Consider the following 7,691-nt stretch of genomic DNA (forward strand, 5'->3'; position numbering starts at 1 on the left):
CTATGATCAAGTAGAATTTATTCTGGGTAGGCAGGGATGGTTTAATATTAGGAATACAATCACCATAACTGAATAAATTGATAATGAAATTTAAAGAAATCATATGATTATGTCAATGGATTCTGAAAAAGACCATAAATATCCATTCTTATTAAAACAGTACCCATTTTTATTAAAAAACACTAGAGGACATAAGAATAAATGGAATTTTCCTTAAAATGATAAGCAGTATCTATCTAAAACCATCAGCAAGAATTATATGTAATGGGGATAAACTAGTAGTATTTCCAGTAAGATCAGGGGTGAAACAAGGATGCCTGTTATGACCACTGCTATTCAATATTGTATTAGAAATGTTAGTTTTAGCAATAAGAAAAGAAAAAGGTGGGGTGGCTAGGTGGCACAATGGATAGAGCACTGGCCCTGGAGTCAGGAGTACCTGAGTTCAAATCTGGCCTCAGACACTTAATAATTACCTAGCTGTGTGGCCTTGGGCAAGCCACTTAACCCCATTTGCCTTGCAAAAAAACCTTAAAAGAAAAAAAGGAAAAGAAATGAAAGGAAACAAAACTTACTCTTTGCAGATGATATGTTGGTATATTTAGAGAACCCCTAGAAAATCAACTAAAAAAACTACTGAAACAATTAACTTTAGCAAAGTAGCAGAATTTAAACTAAATCCTCATAAATCATCAGCATTTCAATATATGACAAATTAAAGCCCAAGAACAAGAGATAGAAAGAGAAATTCCATTTAAAGTAATTGTAGACAATATAAAAATATTTGGGAATCTACGTCCCAGGACAAATCCAAAAACCATATGAACACAATCACAAAATACTTTCTACTCAGATAAAATCAGATCTAAATAATTGAAAATAATTGGAAGATAATTGGAAAAATGTCAATTAGGCCAAACTAATATAATAAAAATGACAATTCTACCCAAATTAAATTATTTATTCAATGTCATACCAATAAAACTATCAAAAAAAATCTGACAGTTAGAAAAAAATAACAAAATTCATCTAGAACAATAGTAAGATGGTTTACACTATATTATAAGGTTGTAGTTATCAAAGCTGCCTGGTACTGGCTAAGAAACGGAGTAATGGATCAGTGATTTAGATTTAGGTGGGGCATTTAAACCCTAAGGTTTAAATTTGTACCTAATCTAAAACCCTAAGCGGAGCAGTTCCTAACTCTCTATGAGAGAGAGAGAGAGAGAGAGAGAGAGAGAGAGAGAGAGAGAGAGAGAGAGACAGAGAGACAGAGAGAGCAGGAAAAGCCAAATTACAGGGTTAAAGCAGGGTTAAAAAAAAAAAAAACCACAAAAACCACAACGCATTCCCCCTCCTCTTTTCTGCTGACCCTTACAACAATTGGTCAAATTTGATGGTCCGAAGAGAAGGGGAGTATACCTGAGCATTCCCAGGAAAGTTAGTCTTTGTTTACATCTTATAAGGTTAGGGTGACATGATTTTTCTAGCTGGAGATCCAGGTTCCCACACTCACCTGATTCTTGAGAAATAGAAACTGAGGCCTATGGCTTAGACTAACTTAGCACTATGTTTCTGAAAAGTCAGCACTTTGCCCCTCACACTAACTTCAAGGATAAAAAAAAATCATTATTTGACAAAAATTGCTGGGAAAACTGGAAAATAATATGACCAAAAACTTGGCATGAAACCACATCTCACATCCTCTACCAAAATAATATTGAAATGGAAACAGGATTTAGTCTGTGGTTTCACCATAGACCAATTAAGAGAACAAGAAATACTCTATCTGTTAGATCTATTGGATCTTGTTTATGACCAAACAAGAGATAGAAAACATGATAAATTTCAAAATGGATGATTTTGACTATATTAAATTAAAAGGGTTTGCACAAATAAAACCAATGCAAACAATGTTAGAAGGAATGCAGAAAGCTGGGAAACAATTTTCAGTTTGTTTCTGATAAAAGATTCATTTCTTAAATATATATAGAGAGAACTGAATCAAATTGATGAAATTTATCATTCTCCAAATGATAAATAACCAAAAGATATGAACAGGCAGTTGTCAGATGAAGAAATAAAAGCTAGTTTTAGACATAAGAAAAAATACTCCAAGTCATTATTGATAAGAGAAATGCAAACTAAAATAATTCTGATGTATTACCTCATACCTATCAGATTGGCAAAAAGGGCAAAAAAGGAAAATGGTCAATGTTGGAGAGGTTATGGGAAAATTGTGACACTAATGCACTGTTGGTAGAACTGTGAACTGATCCAACCATTCTGAAGAGCAATGTGGAACTACGCAATTGTGCATATTCTTTTATCCAGCAATAACATTACTAAGGTAGGAGAAAATGAATTGTTATCAACCATCAACAAACATTATATGCAATGGGGATAGGCTAGAGGCATTCCCAATAAGATCAGGGGTGAAATAAGGATGCATATTATCACCACTAGTATTCAATAACGTGTTAGAAATGCTAGCTTCAGCAATAAGAGAAGAAAAAGAAATTGAAAGAATTAGAATTGGGAAGGAAGAGATAAAACTCTCACTCTTTGCAGATGACATGATGGTATCCCAAAAAAAAAGCCATCTAAAATCATCTAGAGAATCCCAAAAAATCATCTAAAAAACTACAAGAAATAATTAGAAATAATTAGCAACTTTAGAAAAAGTTGCAGGATATAAAATAAACCCTCATAAATCCTTAACATTTCTATATATATATATATATATATATGACTAGCAAGATGCAACAGAAAAAGCTAGAAAGAGAAATCAAATTCAAAGTAACTTCAGACAATATAAAATACCTGGGAGTCTACCTGCCAAGGCAGACATAGAAATGTTTTGAAAACAATTACAAAACACTTCTCACACAAATAAAATCAGATTTAAATAACTGAGGAAACATCAACTGCTCCTGGATAGACTGAGCTAATATAATAAAAATGACAATTCTACCAAAATTAAACTACTTATTTAGTGCCCTACCAATCAATATTACAATCAATTACTTTAATGAGTAAGAAAAAAATGTAAGTAAATTTATATGGAGAAATAAAAAGTCAAGAATCTCCAGGGATTTAATGAAAAAAAGTACAAAAGAAGGTGGCTTAGCCCTATCAGATCTAAAATTATATCATAAAGCATCAGTCATCAAAACTGTCTGGTAGACTTCCGGCCAAGATGGTGGAGAAAAGACATGCACAGTGCTAAAGGGCTCCTGATCTTCACTTGTATATGATATGAATCAAACCTCTTAACAGAAATCCAAACTGCAAAACCCAGAAAGAAAAGCCATGAGAACATCCACCTCAAAATCTGTCTTCCAAGATCTAGATCTTGGGTAAGTCTGGGTGCAAAGGGCGAACTCTGGGTGAGACTGGAAGCCTGGATTAGCCTTGGATTAGCCTGATTAGTGGTGGGGCAGGAGTCTGGGAGCCTAAGGGCCTGAGAACCAAACTAGCTCAATCAGTGGAGGGGCTAGAACCTGGTCAGCCACAGGGGCTCAGGACAACTAGGGAGCAGAGACATTGGTTGTAGCACTAACCGGCAGGGATGGAGGGAGAGTTCCAGTGTGGGATAACTGCAGACATTGATCCCTGGGCTCTTATGGTAGGGAGGAACTCAAAGTCCACACCTTCATTTCAGCTGAAACCTCTTCCCAAAATAAACACAATCACAGTCCACCTTCCTCCCCAGGCTAAGGCTGAGCAGTAGAACCAGCTCATCTGTGAACAGGGAGAGTGATAGCCTCACCATAGAGCCCACCATTGATCAGAGATAAAAGTATTCAACAACTTCAACCACTCCCTCCAGACCAAGGGAAAGAGTCTTAATCAAGGTCACAGACACTCCAGAGAAAGAAATAGCACCCCCACTGGTCAACTGGAGATATTACACTCAGTGAGTAAAGCCTCTAGGGATCTGGACACCAAACCTCTGTGAACCAGCCCCTTCCCAACACAAGGTCTTAGGATAATGAAGAAAGGACAGCTCAAAGGAGGGTCCAAAAATTCTTGGAAGGAAAAGACACTAACTCAGAGAGACCTAGAACCTCTGAGGAGATTATGATCTGGTCTCCAGCACAGAAAGTCTTCCTTGAAGAAATAAGGAAGGAGTTTAAAAATCAATTGGAAAATTTGGAAGAGAAAATTAACACCTTGCAACAAGAAAACAATTCTCTCAAAACTTTAATTGGTCAAATAGAAAACTCTTACAAAAATAGAATTGACCAATAGGAAAAGGAGTTGCAAAAGGTAAATGAAGAAAATTCTTCTTTTTTTTTAGGTTTTTGCAAGGCAAATGGGGTTAAGTGGCTTGCCCAAGGCCACACAGCTAGGTAATTATTAAATGTCTGAAGCTGGATTTGAACTCAGGTACTCCTGACTCAAGGGCCAGTGCTCTATACATTGCGTCACCCAGCCGCCCCGAAAATTCTTCTCTTAACAAAAGAATGGAGTCTGTGGAAACTAATGACTTCATGAGATAGCAAGAGTCCGTTAAACAAAACCAAAAAATCGAAAAAAATAGAAGAAAATGTAAAATACCTCATCAGCAAAACCACTGACCTTGAGAATAGATTGAGGAGGGACAGCCTGAGAATTACAGGCCTTCCTGAAGACACTGAAGAGAAAAAAATCCTGGACTTAATACTACAAGATTTAGTGATGGAAAATTGCATTGATATCATGGAACCAGAGGGCAAAATAGTTATTCAAAGAATACATCAATCCCCTCCAGAAAGAGATCCTAAAGTGAAAATACCAAGGAATATTGTGGCCAAATTCTAACTATCAGATAAAAAGAGAAAATCCTGCAAGTAACCAGAAAGAAATAATTTAAATAGCAAGGAGCAACAGTGAGGATTATGCAGGACCTGGCTGCATCAACATTAAGGGATCAAAGGGCCTGGAACAAGATATTCCAAAGAGCAAGGTAGTTTAGAATGCAGCCAAGAATCCACTATCCCACAAAGCTGATCCTTCTTTTTCCAAGGGAAAAGATGGACATTTAACAAAATGGAAGAAATACAAAAATTCCCGATGAAAAAAACCAGAGCTAAATAGAAAAGTTGGACATCAAACAGGAGGTTCAAGAGACACATGAAAAGGTAAAAAAAAAAAGGGGGGGAGGAAGCTGCTGTCCAATAAGTTGAACCTGGCTATATCACAGCATGGGGAAAAAGATTCTCATAACTCTTGAGAACTGTAACTCTAACAGAACAAATATACCTAGCCAGAAGTAATGGACACTCATGACTTATCCATGAAACTCTAATAACTCTCAAGAATTGTAACTCTATTAGATAGAATGTACTTAGCTAGAAGTGACGGATACTCAGAATTTTCTATGACTTAGAATGATTTAAAAACACTCCCTCCTTAAAAAGGGGGACGGGAAGGATATAGGAGGAGGGAGAGGATTGAATGGGGTAAATCTCATTACACTAAGAGGTACAAAATACCTATGGTAATAGAGGGAAAGAAGGGAGTCGATGAGAAACACAAAAATATTTATGGTAGCTCCTTTTGTAGTGACAAAGAATTGGAAATCAAGGGAATACCCATCAATTAGGGAATCATTGAACAGGTTGTGGTATATGAATGTTATAGAGTACTATTATTCTATAAGAAAAGAGCAGAGGCTGGATTTTAGAGAAGCATGGAAATTTCATCTTGGGCTGTGGTGGCAGCAGCAGGGCCGGTGGGAGCCTGCAGGCAGTGGTCACAGGTCATGTGACAAAAAAGGACTCTTTGGAAGCAGGTCTTCTAGATCTGACTCCCTGCAGCTGGTCCTGGCCAGGGGATGCTGCTATAGCAATGACAACAAGGACTTGGACCAGGATCGAGAGGAGTGGAAATTACTTCTGGATCCCAGCAGTCCTCCAGCCAAGACCTTAAATGGAGCAGAACCCACCTACCACAGCCTGCCTGTAGCCGGAACAGATGAGCAGGCTCTGCTTTCTTCTATCATTGCCAGAATGGCCAGCAACATCATTAATATATCGGCAGAAGACTCCCAGGGCATGGAGCAGCATAAGTACATGGACTATAATGCACTTTCTCAGATCTGGGTCTATACAAAAGAGGAGTTGGTCGTGCAGTTTGGAGTCCCATGAGGACAATTTTTGGAGATCTCTCCCCTTGTTCCTGCCTTCCTTTCCCCTTTATTTCTTCCTGCTTATACAGAAATCTAACTTACACAGAAAAGAAACCACCACAAGAGTTCAGAGGTGTTTTGGAGCCTCATGTTGAAACACAATGAGTTCCCAAGAAGCTTTAGTGCCATGTGGCCCTGGCTCCCTTTGTGGGGAAGGAGAAGGATCTATAATATTTTTGACACTGGCAGGGGGGGGTTGGGGGGGGGGGGCGCAAGGCCAAGCTAGAGGAGTGGGGAGATAGGGATTTGGATGTGAATTATATCATGATTGGGGATGATGAATAAGAAGAGATTAGGCTTTTTTGAAATCACCCTTCTATGTTAGCACTTGAATATATTAAGAGACTAAGAACTAAATTGGTTGTTTCTATTTCTCACACCCACTTTTACATGTTTGATCCTTTAATTTTATTTATTTTGCAAGGGTGCCCATTATCACCACTACTATTCAATATCGTATTAGAAATATTAGCTTCAGCAATTAGAGAAGAAAAAGAAATTGAAGGAATTAGAATTGAGAAGGAAGAGACAAAACCTCTTACTCTTTGCAGATGACATGATGATATACCTAGAGAATCCCAAGAAACCATCCAAAAACTACTGGAAACAATTAGCAATTTTAGCAAAGTTGCAGGTTATAAAATAAACCCTCATAAATCCTCAACTTTTCTATATATGTCTAGCAAGATACAGCAGGAAGAGCTAGAAAGAAATCCCATTCAAAGTAACCTCAGACAATATAAAATACCTGGGAGTCTATTTTCCAAGACAGACTCAAAAACTTTTTGAAAACAATTATAAAACACTTCTCACACAAATTAAATCAGATTTAAATAACTGGGCAAATATCAATTGCTCATGGATAGGTAGAGCTAATATAATAAAAATGACAATTCTACCAAAATTAAACTACCTGTTCAGTGTCCTGACAATCAAAATTCTAAAAAAGTACTTTAATGAGTTAGAAAAAGTTGTAAGTAAATTCATATGGAGAAATAAAAAGTCAGGAATTTCCAGGAATTTAATGGAAAAAAGTGCAAAAGAAGGGGGCTTAGCCCTACCTGATCTAAAATTATATTATAAAGCATCAGTCATCAAAACTGTTTGGTATTGGTTAAGAAATAGAGTGGTGGACCAGTGGAATAGATTAGGTGCAATAGCAGGAAATGATTATAGTAATCTGCTGTTTGATAAACCCAAAGAGTCCAGCTATTGGGATAAAAACTCTCTCTTTGATAAAAACTGCTGGGAAAATTGGAAGTTAGTATGAAAGAAACTTAAATTAGACCAACACCTCACACCTGTTACCAAGATAAGAACCAAATGGTTACAGGATGTAGACATAAAAAACAACACTATAAGCAAATTAGAAGATCAAGGACTAGTTTACCTGTCAGATCTATGGAAAGGGGAGCAGTTTATGACTAAGGAAGAGAAGGAGAATACCTCCAAAAACAAACTAGATGATTTGGATTACATTAAATTAAAAAAGCTTTTGCACAGATAAAACCACTGT

At 37.0% G+C, this 7,691-nt stretch overlaps 1 pseudogene; it reads left to right on the forward strand.

Moving 5' to 3' along the window:
* The first annotated feature begins 3,571 nt into the window (after positions 1-3,571).
* LOC141505802 (ragulator complex protein LAMTOR1 pseudogene) lies at positions 3,572-6,134 on the forward strand (annotated as a pseudogene).
* Positions 6,135-7,691: the final 1,557 nt, after the last annotated feature.

The sequence above is a fragment of the Macrotis lagotis genome, chromosome 1, assembly GCF_037893015.1.
Source record: "Macrotis lagotis isolate mMagLag1 chromosome 1, bilby.v1.9.chrom.fasta, whole genome shotgun sequence".
NCBI classification, from domain to species: domain Eukaryota; kingdom Metazoa; phylum Chordata; class Mammalia; order Peramelemorphia; family Peramelidae; genus Macrotis; species Macrotis lagotis.